This window comes from Canis aureus, chromosome 3 (assembly GCF_053574225.1).
Source record: "Canis aureus isolate CA01 chromosome 3, VMU_Caureus_v.1.0, whole genome shotgun sequence".
Lineage (NCBI taxonomy): Eukaryota > Metazoa > Chordata > Mammalia > Carnivora > Canidae > Canis > Canis aureus.
The window spans coordinates 48399333-48412203 of NC_135613.1; the positions used below are offsets into that span (position 1 = coordinate 48399333).

Genomic DNA, 12871 nt, shown 5'->3' on the forward strand with positions numbered 1-12871 from the left:
GGTGAATAATGGCCATCCAAATATATCCACATCTAATCCTCAAGCAAAATATGTCACCCTACACAGCAAAAGGGACTCTGTAGGTATGAGTAAGTCAAGGGTCTTAAGAAGAGATTATCCTGGATTACCTGAGTGGAAACAATCTAGGAGACATCACCACAGAAGCAAGAAGAATGGACTGATGTGAGGAAAGAGCCATGAACCAAGGAATGCAGAGACCTCTAGAATCTGGAAAAGACCAGGACACTGATTCTCCCCTGGAAGCTCCAAAAGGAATGTAGCCCCGACAACCCTTTGATTTTGACTTTAGACCTCCAGGTCTAATAAATTCATGTTAATTTGTTACAATAGCAACAAGAAAGCTAATACGCACATTAAATACTTAAGGACAGCAGTCTGCTCTTTAAGGATTAAAGGAATGTTTCCCAATTAAAAAATAAGGGATCCCTGGGTGGCGCAGTGGTTTAGCGCCTGCCTTTGGCCCAGGGCGCGATCCTGGAGACCCGGGATCGAATCCCACGTCGGGCTCCTGGTGCGTGGAGCCTGCTTCTCCCTCTGCCTATGTCTCTGCCTCTCTCTCTGTGTGACTATCATAAATAAATAAAAATTAAAAAAAATAAATAAATAAATAAAAGAGGGGCACCTGGGTGGCTCAGTGGTTGAGGGTGCCTTTGGCCTAGGTCCTGGGATCAAGTCCTGTATCAGGCTCCAGGGAGCCTGCTTCTCCCTCTGCTTATGTCTCTGCTTCTCTGTCTCTGATGAATAAATAAAATATTTTTTAAAAATAAATAAAGAGAGGGATCCCTGGGTGGCGCAGTGGTTTGGCGCCTGCCTTTGGCCCAGGGCGCGATCCTGGAGACCCGGGATCGAATCCCACGTCGGGCTCCCGGTGCATGGAGCCTGCTTCTCCCTCTGCCTATGTCTCTGTCTCTCTCTCTCTCTGTGTGTGTGTGTGTGACTATCATAAATAAATAAAAATAAAATAAAATAAATAAATAAATAAATAAATAATGACTTAATAGGATACAGGCAGTGTAGCTGAATGGCTGTTAAGTGTGGCTTTATACTTGTCTAAAAATACAGATGCTTTGGGGGCTCCATTTGGAAATGCTGCCTTGGTAGGCCTGGGATTGGATTGAGGGATCTTTTTTTTTATTTTAAACGGTTCCTAGGGTATTTTTGACTTAAGATGGTCATTTCCCACTTTTTCCCAAAATCCATGGAAAACAGCAAGGAAAACAGATACAAATTCAGATCTACGAAATAAACAGTAAAGACTGAACATATATGTGGGCAAAGTGGGAGAGAAGATGCAGAGGGAGACATCTCAGGCCAACCTCCGAGTACATTTTTCCAAGAGGAGGGTAGAGTCTTGAAAGCACAACCCAAACTCCTCACTTAAAAGAATGGCAACAGGTTGCACAGGCTGGGGTGGGACTATTTCTGGACCTTGCACCTGGGAAGAGAACAAAGGGAAGTAGGGACAAATGTGAGTCACACTCTCAATCTGTAGATACAAGACATACATGCCAGAAACCGCTTTAGGGAAAAGGAGTAATTGCTCTTCGCTATTGGCTGGGTAAGAAGTAAAGCCTAAAAACAAACATAAAAACAGGAAGCGTTTGCAAGGAATTTAAGGGGGCTCCCTTATAACGAGGTTGAAGGCAAATATGATGGAATGCACTTAGATGTGATCTAGTATCTGTGTGTGGCCATGCCCTATGACCCAGCAATTTGAGGAATTCCTCAAAGTCTTCTTGGATCGGTATCTTTAATTTTGTAATTATCAATTGCCTGTTAGATCTAATGAGGGGGGCATGGAGAAAGCATCAAAGATACTGATACTGCTCCATGTCTTAAGATGAGTGGTGGAGGAACTGGTCTTTGTTTTATTATTTCTCCAAATACCTTAGATCTTGTATCTGTTTTATGTGAAAGGTGGCTACTGCAACTACAGAAATGAGTTTTAAATTCATTAATTCTAATACAGACCATCATAATATATGAAATGACAGAATAGAACTACACAGTTCTATCAAAAGAGAGGGAACAACTGGACAGAAGCGAAGTAAGGAAACAGAAAACTTAACACAATAAACCTAGCAGATCTCAGACATATACAGGACACTACCGCCAACAATAGCGGCATACAGTCCTCTCAGGTGCTCACGTGATGTTCTCCAGGATAGACCATATGTTAAGCCACAGACTAAGTTCCAGTAGGTTTTAAAATATATCATACAGGGACGCCTGGGTGGCTCAGCGGTTGAGCATCTGCCTCTGGCCCAGGGTGTGATCCTGGGATCTGCGATTGAGTCCCGCATCAGGCTCTCTGCAGGGAGCCTGCTTCTCCCTCTGCCTGTGTCTCTGCCTTTTTCTCTGTGTCTCTCATGAATAAATTCCTTAAAATGTATATCATACAAAGTGTCTTCTCTGAGTACAATAGGATGAAGTTAAGAATCAAACGTAAGGAAAATTGGGAGATTTACAATTTTGTGAATCACAATTCACAAATTTGTTGAAATTAAACAACATGCTCTTAAACAACCAATGAATCAAACAAGAAATCATAAGAGAAATTAGAAAATACTCAGATGAAATGAAAACACAGGCTATGAAATGTATTAGGATGCAGTGAAAACAGTGCTAAGGGGTAAACTTAGAGCTACGAATGCTTACCTTAAAAAAGAAGAAAAATCTGAAACTGACAAACTTTATAATTTAAGAAACTAGGGACGCCTGAGTGGCTCAGTGGTTGAGATTCGGCTCAGGGTGTAATCCTGGAGTCTGGAGATCAAGTCCCACCTCGGGCTCCCTGCATGGAGCCTGCTTCTCCCTCTGCCTCTGTCTCTGCCTCTATCTGTGTGTCTCTCATGAATAAATAAATAAAATCTTGAAAAATATTAAGAAACTAGAAAAAGAAAAAAACTAAACATAAAACTGTCAGATGGAAGGAAATAATGAAGATTTTAACAGAGAGAACAGAAAACACAGAAATCAATGAAATCAAAAGTTGGTTCTTTGAAAAGAAAGATCTTTTGTAAAGATTAACAACATTGACAAACTGTTAGTAGATTTGCTTAAAGAACAAAATTCAGAAATGAATTTGGGATATTGACTGCCAATTCTAAGAGAAATAAAACAAACAATAAGAGTTTTATGAACAACTATGTACCAACAAATTGGATAACCTAAAAGAAATGGACAAATTGCTAGTTGATGAAATCTACTAACATTGAATCAGGAAAAAAATAGAAAATCTGAATAAGGTATAAATAGTAAGGATATTAAATCAAATTTAAAAATCTCACAACAAAGAGAAGCCCAGGACCTGATGGCCTCACGGGTGAATTCTACCAAACATTTAAAGTACTTACACCAATCCTTCTCAACTCTTAAAAAATTGAAGAGGAGGGAACATATGCTAATTCATTCTATGAGGCCAATATTGTCCTGATACCAAAGCCAGACAATGATACTATAAGAAAATGACAGACCAATATCTCTTATGAAATTGATGTAAAAATCTTCAATAAAGTACTAGCAAACTGAATTTACAGTATTTATAAGGTATTATACAACATGCTCAAATGGAGCTTATTTCTGGAATGCAGGAGTGATTCAACATCCAACAAATCATTCAATATAATATGCCACATTAACAGGATAAAGGAGTAAAAACACACTGTCATCTCAATTGATGCAGAGTAAGCATCTGATGAATTTAATACTGTTTCAACTTAATAAAAGCCATGGATGGGATCCCTGGGTGGCGCAGCGGTTTGGCGCCTGCCTTTGGCCCAGGGCACAATCCTGGAGACCCGGGATCGAGTCCCACGTCAGGCTCCCGGTGCATGGAGCCTGCTTCTCCCTCTGCCTATGTCTCTGCCTCTCTCTCTCTCTGTGTGTGTGACTATCATAAAAAAAAAAAAAAAAAAAAGTCATGGGTGCCTGGGTGGCTCAATTGGTTAAGCATCTGCCCTCAACTCAGGTCATGATCCCAGGGTCCTGGGATTGAGCCCCTATGTCAGGGAGCCTGCTTCTCCTCTCTCCCTCAACTGCTCCCCCTGCTTCTGGTCTCTCTGTCAAATAAATAAAATCTTTAAAAAATATGAAAGCCATATATAAAACCCACAGTGAACATACTCAATGATGAAAGAATTAAAGCTTTTCCTCTAAAGTCAGGAACAAGGCAAGGATGCCCACTGTCTCTACTTCTATTCAACATAATACTAGCCAATGCAGTTGGGCAAGAAAAAGAAATAAGGGCATTCAGATTGGAAAAGAAGAAGTAAAACTATCTGTTTACAGATAACGATCTTATATGTTGAAAATCCAAAAGAACCCACACATACACACACACTTAGAATAAATGAATTTAGCTAACAGGATATAAAACCAACACACAAAAATCAATTGCATTTCTATATACTTAAAATGAACAATCCCAAAAGGAAATTAAGAAAACAATTCCATTTTACAATAGCAGCAAAAGGGACACCTGGGTGGCTCAGCAGTTGAGCATCTCTGCCTTTGGCTCAGGGTTTGATCCTGGGGTCCTACGATCGAGTCCCACATCGGGCTCCTTGCATGGAGCCTGCTTCTCCATCTGCCTGGGTCTCTGCCTCTCTCTTTTTCTGTGTCATAAATGAATGAATGAATGAGTGAATGAATGAATGAATGAATGAATGAATAAATGAATAAATAAGCAAGCAAGCAGCAAAATGTATAAACTTAACCAAGAAGACAAAAGATTTGTACACTGAAAACTATAAAACATTGTTGAAAGAAATGAAAGAAGACACAGAATGGGTGCCTGAGTGGCTCAGTCCGTGAAGTGTCTGACTGGGTTTCAGCTCAGGTCATGAACTCAGAGTGGTGAAATCCAGTCCCAGGTCAGGCTCCACTAAGGAGGAGTCTGCCTATTCCTGTTCTCCCTTCTGCCCCTCCCCAAATAAATAAATACTTTTTGTTTTTTTGTTTTTTTTTTTAAAGAAAGACAGGGACGCCTGGGTGGTTCAGTGATTGAGCGTCTGCCTTTGGCTCAGGGCATGATCCGGGGTCCTGGGATCGAGTCCCCTATCGGGCTCCCCCCGGGGAGCCTGCTTCTCCCTCTGCCTGTGTCTCTCCTGAATAAACACACTATGTGGATGCAGAACACAAGAGTCTGTCCGTGTCCTCCCTGCCGGTGACCCCCTGCCCGTGGCCTCCAGCGCGCAGTGCTTACGTGTCCGCACTGCTCATACTCCTACTTGGGAGAACCCCTCCTATGCAGGCTGCCCAGTCCTTTCTAGGAAAACACAACACTGCAAGGTCTTGCTAGGAGCTCCCAGCTCTGCTGCCCAGGCCAAGGTCACACCGCCTGCACCGGCTCACATCCTCCTCCACCTGCTAGTCCGTAGACCTCAATCTTCTGAGGGCTGCAGGCCCTCGCTCCACAGTCTGCCCTCCCAGGTGGCCCCACGGTGGCCCCGTGTCTCCGTGTTTCACTTCACTACATCTGCGCTGTCTCTCCATCCCCTTATTTGCAGAAGCGAGGGCCGGGGGAGCAGGCCTGAGGACGCCACCACGGCGCCGGCGCCGAGGCGAGTGTACTGTCACCATGGAAACCTCCCGCAAGCGCTGGGCGGGGCCTGGGGAGGGGCGTGGTCAGGGCCCCGGGAGGCTGTCTCGGATTAGCGGCCCCGGGATTAGCGGATTCAGGTCGGAACCCGGGTTCCGGTTCAGCCTGCGCCCTGGGCCTCGCTCGTGGAAGCGCCGGTAAGCCGGGTTCGAGGGCTTTCCTCTCCCCGCGGTGGCGCGACGAACGGCCGGTGACTGACATCGGATTCTGAACGGATGAAGGGCGGGTGGGAGAGGGTGAGCGGGGGAACAGCTGGAAGGGGGAACACCGGGGGGATGTGTCGCTCTGAGACGTGGAGGGAGGGGGAGGGATTTCGCGAGCGACTTCCGGGGACAGAGTCACGAGGGCTGACGTCACACACGCCCACTGTGACGTCCGCCCAACCTCAGCCGCGATTGGCTCGGCGGCGGTATAGAAGCCCAGGTGGCCGCCGTTCGGGCCCCAGCGTCGGTGCCGCAGGGGTCTCAGCTCTCAGCTCCTCCCGCCGGGCGCTTCCGCCGAGGCCCTCTGAGCAGGCTTCTCCGAGGTCTTGACCTCCGTCCTCGAGTTTCCCGCCCTGGCCTGGGCCGTCGCCCATCCGGACCCAGGAGCTGGCCCTGCTGCGTCCTGCGCTCCCATGTCCCAGGCCCACCACTGCCTCAACGCCAAGCACCTCGCTGGTGCACCTGCTGCTCCCCTCGCTCGTGGCCAGGGAGCATGGCCTCGGGGAGCAGAACTGCCAGGGGAAGGATGGATGCTGTGGGGCAGTGGGGGCCATTGGCCAGCCGGACAACTCTAGAGCCGCTAGAAAAAATTCAGTCTGAAACCCACCTAACCTTTGTTTCCAAACAAACTTGAGTTGACAGTATAGGAACTAAAATAAAGATCACGCCCTGTAGAGGAAAATCAAAAGAGGGAATGGGGAACTAGGTCTTAAGAGTGTCTAAAAGTTTCGACAGATGCAGACAGGCTGTTTTTGTTTTGTTTTGTTTTGTTTTTTTAACCTCATACTGGCTAAGAAACATCAGAATCTCAAAACAGGGCTTAAAAGAATCCCACCCCATCCCAGAGATAGAGAGGTGTAGACAGTACAGTTCTTTTAAGGAACCCCCAGATTGGTTGGCTGATGGTTATCTTGAGGGAGACGGGGGACCTAAGCCCTGGACCAGAATTTCTTGGAATGTTTTGGGAGCCTCTAATTATTACTATTTTTTCCTTAGGAGCATTTCCCTTCAGCGAGAGAAGATATCAATTGACCCAACCACGGATTAAATATTCAAAAACATCTCCATAAAAATTCAAGAGGCTTTATAATGCCGTCAAAATATGAATGGAAGCCCAAAGCAGAGAATCTCTTAGGGTTGTGGGGAAACCAGTGAATGGCTCTTTGAAGGAAGTTATCGCATATATGAAAGAACAGGAAAAAACAACCATCAAAGAAGGTAAAGTTGTATAATGGAAGAATTCAAGAGCAGATTGGTTTTGAAGATTAAATGAAAATACCAAATACCTACTATGGCACCAGGGACATAGGTCTTCAGAAAAAGTAATTGGTAACATGACAAAGATGGGAGTTTCTAGACCACTCCGAGTAGGTTTATGAAACATTTTGTGATGATTCCTCAACTTACATATTCACCCAGTAACACAGGAAGTTGACACTCTTGGTGTTCCGGACTTGCAATTGAAGTGATTCGGTTAGTGTCCCTTACAGCCTAATCTACCACAATCAGTGGTAGAGAAAAACAATCTGAGAATGTCAAGTGGGAAAGGAGCCAGCCAGCACCATAGCTACCTTCTGGCTTATAGGACTCCCCTGTATTAACAGCAAACTCAGTTACTACTCATGTTTACAGAGAACCCATGAATTAGGTTCAGTTACTCCTGCAGCCGTGGTCAGCTCTGTACCCACCCAGGGTCTCAATTCTGACATGGCCATGGAAGCCTAGTAGTCACACACAATACTAGGAAACGAGGCTCTTCTCTCTGGAATCCATTTTTAGATCATTACTTTGCTTACTCCTTACAACAACCCTCTGAGAGAAGTTATATTGCACTCGGTTTAGAATTGAGGGATCTATGGAAGGGAAATGTTGGGTGAGCTGTCCAATGTCATACAGCTAGTAGGTGGAGCAGACAAGGACTGCAACCTCTGTCCTGACACCCAGCTCCGCTGGTATACTTGCTACCTCCTCCTTGGCAGACTGGATCTTCTCACGGTAACCCTTGTCAATGTCTATGTTGCTGAAGACACTTTAAATCCCATTATTAAATTCTGATAACAGGGACAAGTCTTTCCCCTTTATAGTCAGAAACTATACACCATATTGGAAGACAGCTGTTTTAATCCAAAAAAAGACAACATCATCTTCATGCCATTGCTGGAATTCCAGGGCCTTGTCTGTCATCGAGGCCAATCTCTGAATGTGATGTAGGAAACAAAGGCAGGAGGAAAAAAAATTAAATTTCCTTACTACTTAATAGCCCATCGACAAGTCCTTGAAACAGGCAGAGTGACATTCCTCTGGGAGTTCATCTGCCTCGATGTTGACACTTTGCTAAGGGCAAGGGCTATCTTAGCCCGAACCCCCAGGATCTTGTGAATCTTTTTTAGCATACAGAAATTCCTTTGAAAACTTGCTTTATCTCTTACCCCCCTCTGCCAATCATCCCCCAAGCATATGACCCACTGATATACATCTGAAGGGTCTCATGACAGGATTTACTAAACAGTAATAAATAACCTTTTTTCATAACAGCAGCTAGCCCCCTCAAAGTCCTGAAAGCCTTGCTTCCAGAATTCTTTAGAGACTTACACTATCTCTAACCCCGTCCAAACTGGAAAGTGTATAATGAGCCACCCCTCAGGACCCCAGTGCAGCTCTTTCTGCCCATGGGTCCTGTCCCCGGGCTTGAATAAAACCACTCTTGAACCAAAGACATTTCAAGGATTCTTTATTGGCCATTGTGGGACCCAGGAAATTTAACAAAAATCCCCTACCCCTGGACAAGCAGAGCAGGACTAACTCCATTTTGTGCTACACCTGCCACCTCCTGTATGACCCCACATAACCTGCTGATTGCTTAAGGCGCTCCCCACCCTAGTCAAGCCGCTGGGCACACCCTAATCGGAAATCGGCCCATAACAATGTAACCCTGCTTTGTGCTCGCCAAAACTGTGCGCCAATTCTGACCAAAGTAATAGGCCATTTCAAATGGATACTTTAGGGTAAGGTGTAATTCAATCGGCCACCTGCTTGTGGACCGACATGACTGTGCAACTTTCTGTGTATCCCATTGGCCACTGGCCCCTATAAAGCTGCTACGCCTCTTAGTCTCAGGGTCCAAGTCCCTGCTCTGCTGTGTTGGGTACACTTGGACCCAAGCTCGAGCTTGTAAGTAAACCCTCGCGTGTTTGCATCGGTGTTGGCTCCTTGGTGGTTTCTCGGATTCGCAATCTTGAGCACAACAGCCATTGGCTGCAAACCGCAGTATTTTTCTACATCACATATAGCCCCTGCTCCTAAGCCACTTTGCCATCAGGTGCATTTGGTGAGCATTAATAAGTATGCCCTTTGGGTTAAGTAAAACTAAGCTGAAAAAAATCTCCGGTTCAGCCAACATTGTCACATGGGCCAAAGACAAACTGAGAAAGTCACATGTATTGTCACGTAGAGACTCGCTAGGCAGGACCCTTTGTCTCTTGCTAGCTGGACCCACAGCTGATACCCCAAAAGACCTAAAACTTTCGGCTTCTGGAACTCTATTTCTCCAATGTAAAGGACATCCATGCTGCCCCCATCTCCTCTGGTCATGAACAAACATGGGAACCTAATTAAACCATTGAAAGATATTCAAGCCCAGGGGTATGCCTGGCTGGCTCAGTCAGTAAAGCATGCAACCCTTGATCTCAGGATAATTCAAGCCTCACGTTGGGCACAAATCTTAAAAAAACAAACAAAAAAATTCAAGCCCTGTCTAGTCAGCCAAATAAATTTCCCCGGTGTCAACTGAACTACCTCTTTAGCAAAACTAAAGCCTAATAGGTCACAGAAGTTTTAAAAGCAGGAGAAGCAGAAAGGGAAGAAGCAGTCATTTCTACTTGTAATCCCTTTGGGTTTTCCCCTTTTAAAGGAGGGTTTCTTTCCTAATCAAGGTTTTAAGGCACAAAGAATGAAAACCTGGCATAAAGGAAAATTGTCATGAAAATCGAAATGCCAAAAAAAAAAAAAAAAATCAAAATGTCTAAGGTTCACAAACTCCCCAAATCTGCAGGTTTTTTTGTGATTATGCCGCCGCCAGAATCGACTATCTCCCCCTCATTGATTTATGATGGGCCTTTATTGTCAGCTCATCCAGAGCCTGCGGTTTGGAGACCTGTCCTTGGCATAGGGCTCTGGATTATGCTACACTGGCTCCCACTGAGTATTTCTGATGAAGTTCTAAATGTTCCACCAGTTCCAAGGGTGTTTTTCCTTCTGAAGAGTGGAGAAGTAAATGGACAGCCTCCCCCTGTCAGCCTTTGGCCACTGTAGCTTGCCCTCCTCCAGAAGTGGTCCCAGCCAGTGACCCAGCAAGGTGGTGGCACAGGGCGAGGCCGTTGCCTTCTGTTCCTCTGACAGGCAGTCTTTGTCCTGAGCTCTCCATGGGGTGGCAGAGCTGCAGCCAGGTCTGCATCACAACCTGACAGCTTCCCCCCAAAATACATGCTTCCTCCTTTCACCAGTGTTCCTTCCAAAATACATTCTTGGCTCTCCTCGCAGTCTCCACCTATGCTTCCCAGGAAGCCAGCCTGCAATGAGGCTGCTCCCCAGAGCTGCATGATAGAGAGAAAACCCACTCCACAGAGCACCATCCTTCTCAGGCCTCGGTTTTCAGGTCCTTGTTGGAATTTGCTGGAAAAGGAATGGGGTCTACCAATCAGAAAGATCTAGGATATCTTTGATGGGCTTTGGAGAGTTGGCACATGTTCAGCCTGTTAGGAAACAGAAGCCAAGTAAAAGCTTTTTCTGAGAAACACAGCAATTGCCTGGGTCTGAGATCATGTTGAACTAAGCAGACACTGAGAAGTCAAAGCTAACATGTTTCTCTCAGGGGTGGGGCAGTCTTCCTTCTCCATACCAATGACTTCTGGACTTCTCACTACCACATCCCTTTATTCAATTGTCCCTGTATATTCACACATAGAAGGATACACTCACCAAGGCCAGCATCTCTGCCTCACTCCCTTGGAAACCCAGATGGAACGTGTACCATAGAACCATCAAGATGGCTCTGGGTACTTCATCATTACAAACACAGTATTGATTAGAACAATCTTGAAGCTACATCTTTGCATTCATCCTTAACTGTGTCTTTAGTACATATTCTCCAGAAGATGGAATGCCTGGACAGAGCATTTTTAAGACCAGTTGTCACATCACAATCCACACAGCTAGTACCGATTGACATTCTTTTCCAGTCTTGCATGAATTCTCATAGATATTCACTCTCCTCACTCCCTCGCCAATGTTGGCAATTACCTTTTTATTTGGTATTTAATTGGACATTGTGATGTAATTTTGAAATTTTCTGTATTTTACAGGGGTTTTTCGGGGAGGCGGTACTTTTCTTTTTTGTTTTTAACAAAACGTAGTTCTAAAATAAAGAAACAGTTCTTTGTGATTTCTGGGCAGTCACAGAATTTCAATGAGCCACAGGTTGCAATGAGGGTGAGGCCAATGAGGCATTCTCCTGGATGCAAAATTCAAGGATTGTCTGTGGCACCAAAAAACTCAGCAGTCAACATAAATTTAAAAATAACACAATGTTTTTAAAAAAATGAATGCCAACTATCCAAGACGAACAAAGTGTCAAAATTGTAAATAAGAGGCTTGGGCTCTGCACATGGGCATGGCTACCTCATTCCCTCCACTTTGGTCGGCCCTAGAAAGCATGAGTCTCACTCTTAAAGGGACCCTTTAAACCTATCCAGACAAGTCTCTTTAATCCTTTCATCTGATGACATTGCTGTACTGTAGTTTAGAATAATAATTGGCTTTTGGTTCCACATCTGGGGAGAAGGGCTGGGATATGACAGGCGGGATATGACAGGTGTACCCAAAAATATGAGCAGGGATTTCAAAAGTGTCTCTGGTGTCTTCTTGGATGTGAAGCATCCATGCAGTAGATTCTGGACTCTTGACCTCTGTGGGAAAGGCACTGGCTTTTCCTCACAGTGACTTTGCTATATGGCCAATGCTGGAGGTCGTCCAGGGGGAGCAGGGAAGGAAGTTTGTGATCAGCCTGAAAGAGAATCCAAACCTCAGCATTCTAGCACTTCATTCACTTCTTAGATGTCTAAGAAGCACTTCATCTTTTTTTCTTTTTTTTAAAGATTTCATTCATTTATTCATGAGAGACACACAGAGAGAGGCAGAGACATAGGCAGAGGGAAAAGCAGGCTCCCTGTGGAACCCTGTTACAGGACTCGATCCTGGGACCTGGGGATCAGGACCTGAGCGGAAGGCAGAGGCCCAACCACTGAGTCACCCAGGTGCCCCTCTGAGAAGCATTCCTACCACTCCCTAGCTCCCCACTTCTTCCCCTAATCAGGGTCCAATTCACCTCTGGGCCATCAAAAGTGATAAGGAATGACTCTCGTCTGGATACCTGTAGATACAATCCGTAATCTTGGGCTAGATGACTCTTCTCCCCTGAGGACAGTGATAAAAACCTTCTGGTATCTGCTTCTCTGACAGCTTTGGGGGCAGCTGCCTCGGGACTCACAGTTAATCCTGAGATCCTGCTATTCTCACACCTGGCCACAAACACAAAAATTGCCAAGATTTCTATCGAAGATTGAAGATTCACAGAAGCTCTGGGGGGGTCTTAGCTGCCCTCAAGTAACCAGGATGGTGAGAAAGCCCTGAACCCGTACTGGCTTCACTGAGAGTCCCAGACACAGTTCCTCTTTCCTTCCCACTCCAGATCGTTCCTTCGCTGAAGAACATCAGGCCCTTGTGGGGGGTTATATGGTTTTATTTATTGAATTAATTGGTGCTTCGTTTTCTTAGACCAAGACGGTGCTCTATGTTATTAACGGCTTTTTTTAAAATGCAAGAGTGTATTTTTTCATTTCTTTAATAATTTTATTATTATTTTTTTTAATGAAAAAGTACTGTCTAAAAGCACGGACTTAAGACTCGCATAAGGTGGACAATGAGCCCCTTAAAATTATGCTGGGAAAAAATATTAACTAAAATACGTGGGCAATAAAATGGCAAGTGA

At 44.9% G+C, this 12871-nt stretch overlaps 1 long non-coding RNA gene across 1 annotated transcript; it reads left to right on the forward strand.

Moving 5' to 3' along the window:
- Positions 1 to 5070: 5070 nt before the first annotated feature.
- Positions 5071 to 9026, forward strand: LOC144310835 (uncharacterized). Its single transcript, XR_013376478.1, has 2 exons — positions 5071 to 5760; positions 6823 to 9026. It is a non-coding gene; the product is annotated as an uncharacterized LOC144310835 (long non-coding RNA).
- Positions 9027 to 12871: the final 3845 nt, after the last annotated feature.